This window comes from Haemaphysalis longicornis, unplaced genomic scaffold (assembly GCF_048455015.1).
Source record: "Haemaphysalis longicornis isolate Haplotype H1 unplaced genomic scaffold, Haemaphysalis longicornis Haplotype H1 scaffold_3, whole genome shotgun sequence".
In the NCBI taxonomy this organism is placed as follows: domain Eukaryota; kingdom Metazoa; phylum Arthropoda; class Arachnida; order Ixodida; family Ixodidae; genus Haemaphysalis; species Haemaphysalis longicornis.
The window spans coordinates 26,323,724-26,336,117 of NW_027526335.1; positions in this window are offsets into that span (position 1 = coordinate 26,323,724).

Below are 12,394 nucleotides of genomic sequence, written 5' to 3' on the forward strand. Positions count from 1 at the left end.
GGCACAGGCACAGTCACAGAAAGCGTGTTTGTTTAGCATAAAGTGCAGTCACAAATACGATTTCCATTTACAAGCATTTTTTGGAAGCTTTGTCCAGTTTGAACTTCCATTCGCTAGAAAAGCAAGTAGTTGTAAAGAGCACCTCAATAGATTGCGAAAACAATCAGCTGACGCATACAGGGGGGGGGGGGGGGGGGCGGGGAGGCGTGTGAAGCATGTTAAATTAGCGCTGTACAGACGGGATAACCAAGAAAAGACTACACAGGACTAGCGCTGCATACCACCTGAACTCTTTTACCACACACAAAAGGATATATACACAAACAGCGCATGCGCGAATACGAGGGAAGGCACCAGGAAAAACTTGACTAAAGCTTGGGATTGGGTTAGTTGGTTTTTAGATAGAACCAAGGTTCTAAAGCGCTACACGGAATCACGCACACGCGAGATTTTCGAAGCCTACTCAATAGCGAAAAAAGGAAGAAAGAAATGTGTCAGTCAGGCTTCAGTCGCACTTCTTCAAAAAGAAATAGCGTATATCGACAGATAGCGCTTGTCAGGTTCTGAAAAACACATTGTTCGCTCACAGTGCAAATCATTTTAGCGTGTTTTTTTTCCTTTCCTAGGGTTGTGACGTCATTTTTTCCTCGTGTATAAATTGCAGAACGCAATAAAGCACCCCCGGTTGTTAGTCAGCGCTTGTACTGTCTTTTCGTCTGTTAGTCCCCGTCTCTGCGCTGTTTTTTCCCCCTGAGACCAGGAAAAAAATCAGGAGAAAAAAGCAATCAGGGAAGGTGATTTCTTTTTAAAGGAAGAAGGAAAATAAATGAACTGGGGATATTATTAAGCTCTCATGGGAGCTCGCCTACATTTAACACAGTCCAGAAGCAGGAATAGTAGGGAAAATAGGATACGAGAGAGAAAAGTAAAGATTACAAAGGTCAGAAAAGAGTAGAGAAGAGTAGTTCCACTGTGGTCGATTCCGTCGCACACAACACACCACGAACACTGTTGGCTGGCGTAATGCTGCGTCCGGGAGACGAGAAGCCTCGAAGAGAACGGTGAAGCGCGGAGGAGAGCTTGGTGCGACGAAGAGCGGAGTCTGCGGCGGTCCCGAACGCTTTGAAGTTCGCTGGATAAGAGTGCGGCCGACAGACGGATACTGGGGGGGGGGGGGGGGGGGGGGCGGGAGCTGACATTCGACTACCCACACTGGCAGAGCGAAAGCCGGGCGGCATCCAACGGCCCGCGGTTGCAAAGGGCTGCCGAAAAGCCCCTCCGAAGCACAGGAGCACGAAAAAACACGTCCGCTGAACTCCGAAGCGACGCCCGAGCTCCCCTGACGCACCCTCAAAAGCTACCTCCCTACACGAAGTACCCGCTAATCTACGCGCTAATCTTCTCAGTTGCGGAGAATGCAAAACTGCATCTAACGCGGCAGCACGGCACAAAAGTTCGCTACCTACCACAGGAAAAACTTTACACAACGTTTCTGCACAGCAATGTTGTCACGGCGCACACACAGCCACGGTGGCTTGATGATGATGATGTCTTGATGGCTGTCCCCTTTGAAACGGGCGGAGCACAACGTTCGGAAAAATGTTCCGCACGGGTCCTAGCCTACGACGCCACACCTCTTTTTCCCTACTGCAAACCAGTTTTCGAGACGACGCTTCGTCCGCTCGGATGGAATGCGTATGCCATGATGGAATGATGGAATGCCTATGTTGCTAGGTGAAAACCCACTACTGCCGCCAACTCTAGTAGGCAAAAAGACAGCGGGCAACGCTGTGAGGGTGGCATCATGTCTGCGCCCGGGTGTAGCACGGTTTCAATGCACGGGCTGGCCGGGCAGCTTTTCCTCTAGAGTCAGTAGTATTAACTTTATGACCTAAATGTTTGCTTTTGCTTTTCCATGTACTGCGTGCCCGCCTATGTATTATCAATAAAAGGTACACGCAAGAGAACACAGCTTGGGGTGTTACTAACGCCTAGATGAAAAATTTGTGCGAACCATTTCCTCCAAGCAAAAATTGCAGCTTTAAACTTCAATGACCATTCTTTTACAGATATGTGCATATAAAGGGACCCTTGGCCACACATTAAAATTGACCGTACCACTGGCTTGGTCCATAATAGTTACCGCGTTCATAAAATACGTTTTTTTCTGTAGTTTGCTAGATTTCGTAATTATATTTCGCGGGATCTTTTTCCTGCGTAGAAATAGAACAGTAGCCCTGTACTACCCCTAATAAATTAATAGTTACATTTGTTAAAACCCCCAACTTCATTTTCGGCAAGATGTCCGGACGCTACAAACTGGCAACGCGACCGCGGCAAGGTTCTATTTTGTTAATTCTCGTCTTTTCTTTTTTTGTATGTGTTGCACATAAGTGCATGTGCATTCCTATATGCAACCGTAGGGGCTGGAACTATCACCGCTACCGCGGTGTGCGCATGCGAGCAACATGTTCCAGACCGCTCGTCCAACGCAGAAGAAGACGGAAGGGTGTGGTTTCAGCCGTACGTAATTCCCCAACGCTGTACGGGGTCGGACGTAACGCAGCAATTTACGTGTTGTTTTTTAATTGGCGCCGCGTATCGTAAAACGGACCATTGCGAAAAGGTTGCAGGTGAATAGGGCGTCTGCATACTCTGGCTCCGCCAGCCGTAACGTTTTTTTATGAGGTTAAAATATAGTCGGACGTAAGTATAATTTCGAAAATCGCACGCCTAAGTCGAAACTGGGTTCGTTATTCCGGGAAAGGACTAAATGGGAAAATACGAAACGGGGAGGGCGTTTTGTACCGGGTTGAAGCGGCACGGAACAAACGAGAAGGTTCAAATGGGAACGGGTTCAAATGGGAACAGGCGAAATGAGAAAAGGCCGAAAGGGGAAGGTCGTTTTGCGCCGGGTTGAAACGGCAGGGAACAAGCGGGAAGGATGAAATGGGAATGGGTCTAACGGGAACCTCCCCGGTCTAGAGGCACGGTCGCGTTTTCGCCGCGACAGCGCCACATGCGGAAATGCTAGCGGGCCGCTATAGTCGTCGGTGCACATCTTCAATTACTGCCGTGAGCGAGCATGTTGTGTTTGGAACACTCCGCCCCCCTCGTATCTGGCCTTCAAACGCTCGTTTCCCGTATTCCAAAACTGACGTGCCGATGCGAGCGCGGTCGACCCGAGGAGCACGGCCGCCGGGAGTGGGCCGACCGTCGACCAGTGACCGGCCCCGCTCGTCAGTTGTAGGAAGAGCCTGCGTGTCGGCTGCTAAAAAAAGCATGACGTAACGCCGAGCGGAGCCAATGGCTACGCGCGTCTCGAACCTGCCAGGGCCTTGCCCTGTTTCTCTAGGTGGTCTTGCGCCTATTCTGGGACGTCACAGCTTCACAGTGCTTTGGAGGCCCGATGAGAGGGTAAAATCTCCAGGCCTTATTGCTGGCCCTTTTTAATGAACGATTACTCGGCTAATGCTCAGTGCTTTTAAACCATTTTTGCGGCAATGCGTTCCTTGTATAGTACTACAACGATTGCGCACGTAAAATCGCAACATTTGGGACCCTGTTAATTTGGGCCGCTTTAACATACTCATGAGATAAACCTAGCACGCTGCCTGTATTCCCACGTGAGACAGTGGTGATTCTGACGTGAAGTTCAAAAAGTAAAGCTAATTTAAGAGCTGTAGGAGCATACATGCACGTAGACTGGTAACGACCGCGTGCCTTCAGAAGGACACTGCTTAGCAAAGCGCACGAGGGCTTTCGGTGCACACGACGGCACATTGAAGGGTGTCGCGGATTAAGAACATCTTCTATAGCACGATGCCTGGGCATAGACATAAAGGAGCCGTCATCGCTGGTCTTCGCAATGTATGGCGAGGACACACGCATAAAATATGCTCAATGTCTTCGAAAGTTGAGCCCTCCGGACACAAAGGGCGTGAAGCTAGTCCGGTTTCAAACAATTGGGGATTTTCAGATATAGGCCTCTTTTAGACTGATGCGATGTAGAAAACCTTCATCGCTCTCGCAAAGGCCTTCCGGAATCCGGAATTTCAAGCCAGGGTTAGCGGCATGTGGGCTTCCCGAACTGGGGAGGCGACAAGCGGCAGCGTGTCCTGCTGTGAGAGGCATTGGTTAGGACGGGGGAGTTGAGGTGAGCCCAGAAGGCAACTTAGTCGGCCTCAGCCTTTCCCTCCACTCCCAAGTGGGCCGGAAGCAACTGAAGGACAAGAGACTCGCTCACGGCAGGCTACTCGACACTCGGTCACATTAATGACTTGAAAATTTAGCTTGAACGTAAAACCACAGGACGTAGGAAGGAAACATGGACCTGCGTCCTGTGGTCTTTCGTTCAAGCTGAATTTTCAAGTCGATATAAACCAACTCGCCCAAACCCAAACAATTCCACATTACTGACATCAACCTGGTAACAAAGAAATGCCCGGGGTACATAATACGAACCTCTCTACATGCATTTATAGGTTACGATAAAGAATTAATTCAGGAGAGACCCCTGCAGTGATGGAAGGCGAGGGAGAAAAGCGAGTAGAGAAGACGCACGTAAAGGGTAACACAAAGAATGTACGGGCACAGCGACGCTTCCAAATGGGAGTTGCAGGTTCACTATTATAGGAAGGGTGTTAGGCAAGGAGACGCCACTTCACTGAAATTGTGTTCAGTCCAGAGAGGGTATCTAGGAAATTTGTTTAGGCGAAGTCAGTGATACGACTGAAAGGAGAATACTTGAGCCCGCTGAGAATTGCGGATGGCATCGCCTTCTTCAATAATTCCGGAGAAAGCCCTCAAAGGATGCTTCAGGAACTCAGCTCGGGAAGCTTATTCGTTAAGCTAAATATTAATACTAAGAAGCCGAAAGTAATGTCAGATGCACAAGGTGCCTCTTTCGACCTTGGCAATAAAGCACTACGACAGGAGGATAAATATAACGTTGTCGGATATGGCATCAGTGCTGATCTGAACCTACACAGAAATGATCCAGGCGCAGAATTACTATGCGCTGGACAGCATTCAGCAGGCACTTTGACGCGTTGGGCAGTAGGCTACCTTCGTCACTAAAAATCAATGTGATTGATTGATTGATTGATTGATTGATTGATTGATTGATTGATTGATTGATTGATTGATTGATTGATTGATTGATTGATTGATTGAAGCTTTATTCATTTTTTGCAGAACAACATACGCAAAAACAGTGTTGGACCCAATAGCCAGAGGCTAGTTTTAGGGTCCACAAACAAAATACAATGGCACTTCGGTCGCATCAAATCGTAGCTTCCTAATTAAATTGTTCAACAAACATCAAGTATTATATATATATATATATATATATATATATATATATATATATATATATATATATATATATATATATATATATATATATATATATATATATATATATATATATATATATATATATATATATATATATATTGAGAGGGCCTGAAGAGACACGTGCAGGAGGACGTTTATTGGGAAGCGTCGCAACCCCCGCGGACTCGGAACCAGCCTCCGATGACGATGATCTTCGCAAGAGGAGGGTTGGTAGGATGGTGATGAGGATGATTATGAAAGGAAGAAGATGAAGCACAGGATGGTGCCCAGAATATACGAGCCGGTCACTGTAATAAATACGACGCGATGCTCAGAACATGCTCACTATATATATATATATATATATATATATATATATATATATATACACAGTAGACTCTTGATAAACAGAACTTCAAGGTTTCAAGGGACCGAAAAAATTAGTTCTGTTTAACAGGAGTTCCGTTTACTGAGAGAAATGTGTGAAAGTGCAAATTTATGTGAGTACACACTCGGTATACCATTTCATGGAACTCGAAGCACTAGAAGGTTTAGGCACAGCACTCACAAAGTTAATTTGGCAATGAGTCGCTGTACACTACAACATGCATCAGTCATTTTTGTTTGAGTCCTTGCAACTGCATTTTCATGGAGCCTAGATGCCTCAACTTTGCGAGTGCTTACAAGCCACCGAATTTAGAAGACGGCGACGCGGTAATGAAGCCCGAATAGCACCCCGATGGCACGAACCAGGGGGCAGGAGCTAAGCCCTGTAACCTCGGCGTCTTAAATCGAGACCGATTGACTGGAACAAGAACTGCGATGTTGCATTCGCTGTGCTAACACGGTGACAACTAATGAGACGAGGCTTACGAAGCCAAAACAAAAAACAAAAACGAAACAGTCGGAACCGTAAAAACCTGATTCTCATGCCAATGGGTTTCACAAGAAGTTCCATTTCTGGTTTCGTTTAGACGGTGAAGTGGAAATTTTAGTTTCGATTGCCGAGATTCTACTGTATATATATATATATATATATATATATATATATATATATATATATATATATATATATATATATATATATATATATATATATATCCACAAACATAATGATTCACACACATATATACAGGCGAGGAAGGCTTACACACCGACTATACAGGAAGAACATGGGCTTTTAAAGATTATACATTGCACATATACAAAACAAAAGATGTTGGTTCATATACTAAATACATTCGCACTACATTTACAGCCAAGTGAAACCTCGCACGGGCCTTAAAATAAAATGTGGGTTAAGGAGGCTTGTACTTAACACATAGTGTGTGGGAAGAAGATGGAATGAGCAGTTAAGTAGCAAAGGCTCCACACTCGTATTATCACTTATTTTCGCTAGGTTTCCTTATGTGAGTGTATTTTCATGCTGTAACTAAACCTTTTTGATTATTTTATTTCTTGGGGTATATATTGGCCCCAATGAACTGGAGCCGTCGCTGCCCGTACACATTACTAACAGGTGCCATGTTAAGGTTGCCTACAGCAGAACTTCTTGTTTGGCGCATTGAAGAATAAAATATCGAGCTGTCTAAAGGATGGCTATAATTTAATATACTGTATACCAATTCAGCTTTTTTTTCAGACGTAATTGATCAAATGTCAAAACTTGAAGAGCGTCAAAAAGGGGTTTGCTAGGTGCGTCTTGTCTTGAGCGTGTAATTGTTCTCAAACCCCGTTTTTGTAGCCGACGTATGGATTAAGATAGGTATTGTACGTCCAACCCCAAGAAACCATGCAGTACGACAGGTGACTATTGAATAAAGCGTAATAAAGCTTTTCTAGTATTTTTATATCAAACAACGCACGGGCTTGCAGTAATGCGTAGCAAGCAGATGCTAGCTTTGCACAGACAGCATCGCCATGATTCTGCCAATGCAAATGAGCATCCATAGCAACGCCTAGGTATTTAATTGAGTCCACCTGTTTAAGTAAGCAGTTGTTCACTCATATTTCGACCAGTTCTTTTCGAACGTTCTTTTTTCGAGAATGAAATATATATTTTGTTTTTTTCGCGTTGATAGTGAGTCTGTTAAGCGAAAACCACCGAGCAATGTTTTCTAATTCCATATTAATTCTTGCTGGTATTTCCTGCTCGTTATCACCGGTTACGACAAGCGCCATGTCGTCGGCATACATTACTAAATCTGCGTGCATTAATGCTTTGGGAAGGTCATTTACAAATAATGAAAATAGCATAGGCCGCAGCACCGAGCCCTGCGGAACGCCCATGCGCACTAGCTATGTGGTTGAGCTGATATCGTCCATCACAACCACTTGCTGACAATTTTCAAGGTAGCTAGAAAGGAAGTAGTACATTTTATCTCTGAATCCATAGCGTTGTAATTTCTTCAGCAAGATTTGATGATCGACGGTATCAACCAGTGCAGCCAATACGTATTAAAGACGATAGTCTTTCTTAAGCTACTTAACCGAATGGTGAAAGGCAAGGCATGAGGTCTTATAAAAACGAAATTTTGAGAACTACACTAACGCAAGAGTTTGGACGTGTTACCGCTAAGACCCCACCTTTGAAGTCTTGCGTTAGTGTAGACCTCAGAATTTCATTACACAACCTGCACGAGCCTCACTCGACGCCACTGTGCGCATAAGCTCCCAATGCATCATTCCTGTTGGTGAATACCTTCTTAAGACATTATCCGTTGATGGATTCTAGGAAAGGCTGTTTCTAAATAGCGTCGCGCTCCTTTCGCAACCTGATTGTCCTGCCGCATACTAGATGACCAGACGTGGGCGGCGTTTGTGTCCGTTATGGGGATGAAGTCAATTAAGTGTTCATCGTTTTTTTATCTTTACTGAGCAGTCAAAAAACCGCTGTAATGCTCACCGGGTGAGTTTACGCGAAATGAACCGGAATAGTTTTCTTTTACCAGCTGCGCACTCTATTCTCGAGTAAGCGGGCTCGAATACGGCACATCTGGTGAGCCCCATTCTTCGCTTGCCTAGAAATTACACCCACCTTTCCTTATAATGGCCAAACTGCGTAATGCGTCTGCAGCATTTGAGTCCGCTTCCTCGAGCAGAAAGTTCTCGGATGGCGAAAAGAAAAGTATTTTGGTAATTTTGTTAAAGCTCACCAGGCGAGTATTGCAGCCGGTTTTTAACTGCGGACTAAAAATATAAAAAGGGTAAACATTTAACCGACTTCATTCATATAACAAACACGGCTCACGCAAAGTCATTTAGTTTGCGAAGGGACACTTGAAGCACTCGAGGCTGTTTCGAAAGAGTCTTTTCTAGAACCCATCAACGGATAAAGCTGTACGAAGGTATTCACGAACAGCAATCATGCATTGAGAGCTTATGGGGGCAATGTACCCGACTGATGAACGCGCAGGTTATGTAACGAAATTCTCGTTATTGGCCGCTACCAGCTGCAGGCGCACTGACTTAAAACCTTCTCATTAAAACGGCACATCTGATAAGGTCCACTCTTCACTCTCCAACAGAGAACTACGCTCGTCTTTTACTCCAACGGCCAAGATAATCCAATGTCCAAGAAGCCTCCGCACTCCTAAGCAAATCTTAATCCAGCGCGCTTGGCATCTGGAGCGTGAAGTCCCGCAAGTGTGCTCTCGGTAAGCGGTTTAGAAAACATATTATGTAAATCGCATAATGAACGCATCAATCTTCTCAACACAGGGTTATATTAAATAAAGACAACGTGGCTCGAGAATATAAGTAGAGTAACCAGTTTTTGTAATTCAAGCACTGTTACAGCAATCGCGCCGGCCTAATTGACAACATATAACACGTCGGCATACTTTGGGGGAACTTGATGCTGCGTTGGTCATTGCGTTCCTTCGTGTGTGTTCCTTTGTGTGGGTGGCTTGCCGCGTTGATTGCTGCGTTGACCTTTGGGGCTTGTGGGTAACCTCAGAGGATCCGATCTCCGTCCAGAAATCCTTCTAGATACCGTCGCGTTTTCTACCGTGGTGTTGCATCTCGAATTCTTCCGGGCCTTTGTTGACCTGTGCGTTTCCAAGGGAACCATTACAAGTCCGCAACACGATCACACTCCGTCAAGCGGGAACGGTGGTTAGCCCACTCATGCGGGATGGCTCGTGAAATGTGGGACCACTTCGTTCTGACGACTGCGGCATCAAAGATATTCTCTCTCTGAAGGATTAAGAAACGACGGAATAAGAGCACACCTCAAAGATCAAAGAAACCCAGAAAAGAAAGCACGTTCTTGTTGAAACTGTCGGCTCCTCAAATTGTGCGAACACTTTCAAGACATTAGGTCGGGAGCACAGAGTCACGTCTAGTAAGTCTTAAAAAAATGAGTGCTTCACTGAAGCGAGACACAAGTTAAATAAAGCAAAGCAGTGAGGCGCCGTCACCGCAGTGGCGGATGTGGCGAGCTCCGTGGGGAGATATAAAGGGACATCCACGTCACAAGTGCACCAGGCCTTAAGACAGCGAAAGGAGGTAAACAAAGTTTGGTTGCGGAAGGAAGAGACAGACGCGGATTAGTCGGTGGAACCTATACCCGGTTCAATAACGACTGCAGTCATGACTGCTGCAGAGATCCCAGACGACGTCATACGCGATAAATCTGCGCTGTCTCATGACGAGCGGCAGCGAGCGATATTTTCTCAAACCCCGAAGTCCAAGCACGTCGCAGCCATTAAATTAATGCCAGGGGGGGGGAAAGGGCGGGTCGGGGGAGAAGGTTTGGTGGGGACAAGGTGGGTCAGTGGAAGTAGATTTTGATGGCAGTGAAAGCAGGGGCGTTGCAGTGTTGTAGAAGAGAAGAAAACGAGAGAGGGGAAAAAAAGCAGTTTGGAGGGGTGGATGGCGGGGGTGTAAGAGATGCCGCAGAGGTGTAGAAAGATTGGAGAAAGCGGGAACGGTACGATGCAGATTTCACGTCGGCCCTGCATGCGCACTTCCTACGCGGCCATCGCCTCACGAAAGATGGACGTGACGTGCGATCGCGCTCGTCTCTTTTTCTCTCTTTCGCGATTGCTTTTATTTTATCCGGATACCTCGCGGCACAATCTCGCTCCTGCTCTCGGGGAACATCTGTCAGGGCGCCCATTCGTTTTATCGCTTATTGTTGGCCACCCCGATATTTCCTCGTTTCACACCACGTGTTTCTCTCCAACTTTTCGTCCAAACGAAAAATTGCGCGTGCTTTCGCAGCTGCTCACTGCCAAAAAAAAAAACTTAACCTTGTTTTTGTCTGCTATCGAATTCCTTTCGACGAGCATCCCTCAAAAACAAATATGCTGGTTTAGCTTACCCCATTTATGTTCAACGCACGTCGAAAGCCTGCATCAATGCGGGCGGCGGAATTCAATGGTACGCCGTTTGACGAGCGTGCAAGGTTTCAATACCTTTCTTGTTTTAGTGTCTAACAGGCAAGTGGTGTGGCAGAGCGCATAATAAAGCGACGCGCGTCAGCGAGACACGCAGAAACGTGCTTCTCGACTGAAATTTAGGTCGGGAGACTCTATTGAACCGCTGCAAATAGCTCGGGCGTTTTTTATCCTGTGCGCTTACTTTAAGCGGAGCAAGAAAAGAATTACATGGGAGAAACGTGTTCTGCGCGAACTTCACGAAGTTATTTTCAAAGCAGGCACTTGGGCTTTCATAGGTTCTGAATTTCTGCCGCCAGGTGCGCCAGACCATCATTAAACTGTGTTATAAGAGCTTGGTTCTGCTTAGCCGACGTCTGCTTCAAGCAAGAACACTCGGGGGAAAAAGCAGCGGTGTTGCTATTAAAGTTTCGGACGGGAGAGTCCCCGCGATGCCGATAATTTTGCACGGTGCTGCATCGTTGCCCGGGAAACCACCCAAAATTTTTCCCATCTCGACTGCTTGTATGCTTGCCCGGAAACATCGAAAAGCGGTCGTGTTTCGGGCTGATTTTGGGGTTCGTTTGCAATAAGCCACCAACTACGTTTGAAATTTGCCTGAACTGAGATTAAGTATGCCAGTGGAGTTACCAGGCACTTGTTCCTTATTTACTGTGTTTTTTCTGTATATTTCTACCTCGCACAGAAGTCGGCATCATCAAAAGCTTTACTGTAGACAATGATAACCTCTGTGCTAAACTTGTGACGTGAGCGAGGCAGCGTTTTAGTGTAGAGACACATTAAAGTTGGGGTCGATCCATGGGGAGTTTCACCTCACAGTAAGCACCTGCTTCACACTCCGCTAATTTTCATCGGAGAAGCCAGCATTAAGGACTGAATTTAGCTGCCTTTCTATCCCTTTTCTCCCCACTCCTGAATTCCTATCTTATTTTCGACTCTTGACCGAGGCTTCAGGCCATTTCAAGGGGCTTGTCTCTCTCTTTTTTTCAATAAACGTGTGATCATTCCTTGATTTATTTAAAAACTGACCAACCACTCCCCTAAAGATAACAGGTGGGCGCACGAAGCTTGTCACAAGTGAATACAAACCAATCCAAAAGTCATAACCATAAACTACCCTTTCACTTAACCCAAACCCACCCCCAGTCAACCTAAACCCATGCCCAACCCCTGACCCAACCCGTATCAAACCCCACCCAACCTAGTGGCCGAGCTCGACCCTATCTTAAACGAAAACCATACCACACACACACCCCTCATCACACATTCAAATTAGCTCGTTTCAACTTGTCCGCTCATTTCCTGGCGCTCGGTGCGACGTAGCAACGGCGGCGTCCGTGGCAACGACGCAGCGCAAGGATCACCACCGACGGTTTCCATTCGACTACCGTGTCCGAATGGCGCAGTCTAATAGACATCGGCTTCATAACGCGAGAAATCCGGCCGAAATCTCGAATGCAGCTGTTGCATTATCTCTTAAATAGTTCTCGGAAATCATGCGGCTTTGGTTTCCGAAAATTCATCTGCAAATTGGCGCTAGCGTGCGAATTGTACCTGGGGATTCGCTGGGTTACTTTCTCGCAACCTGTTGCAAACCTTTCACGTGTCCCGTCGCCTTGGCCCGTGTAAATCTGTTGAGAGGTTCGCAGCACTTT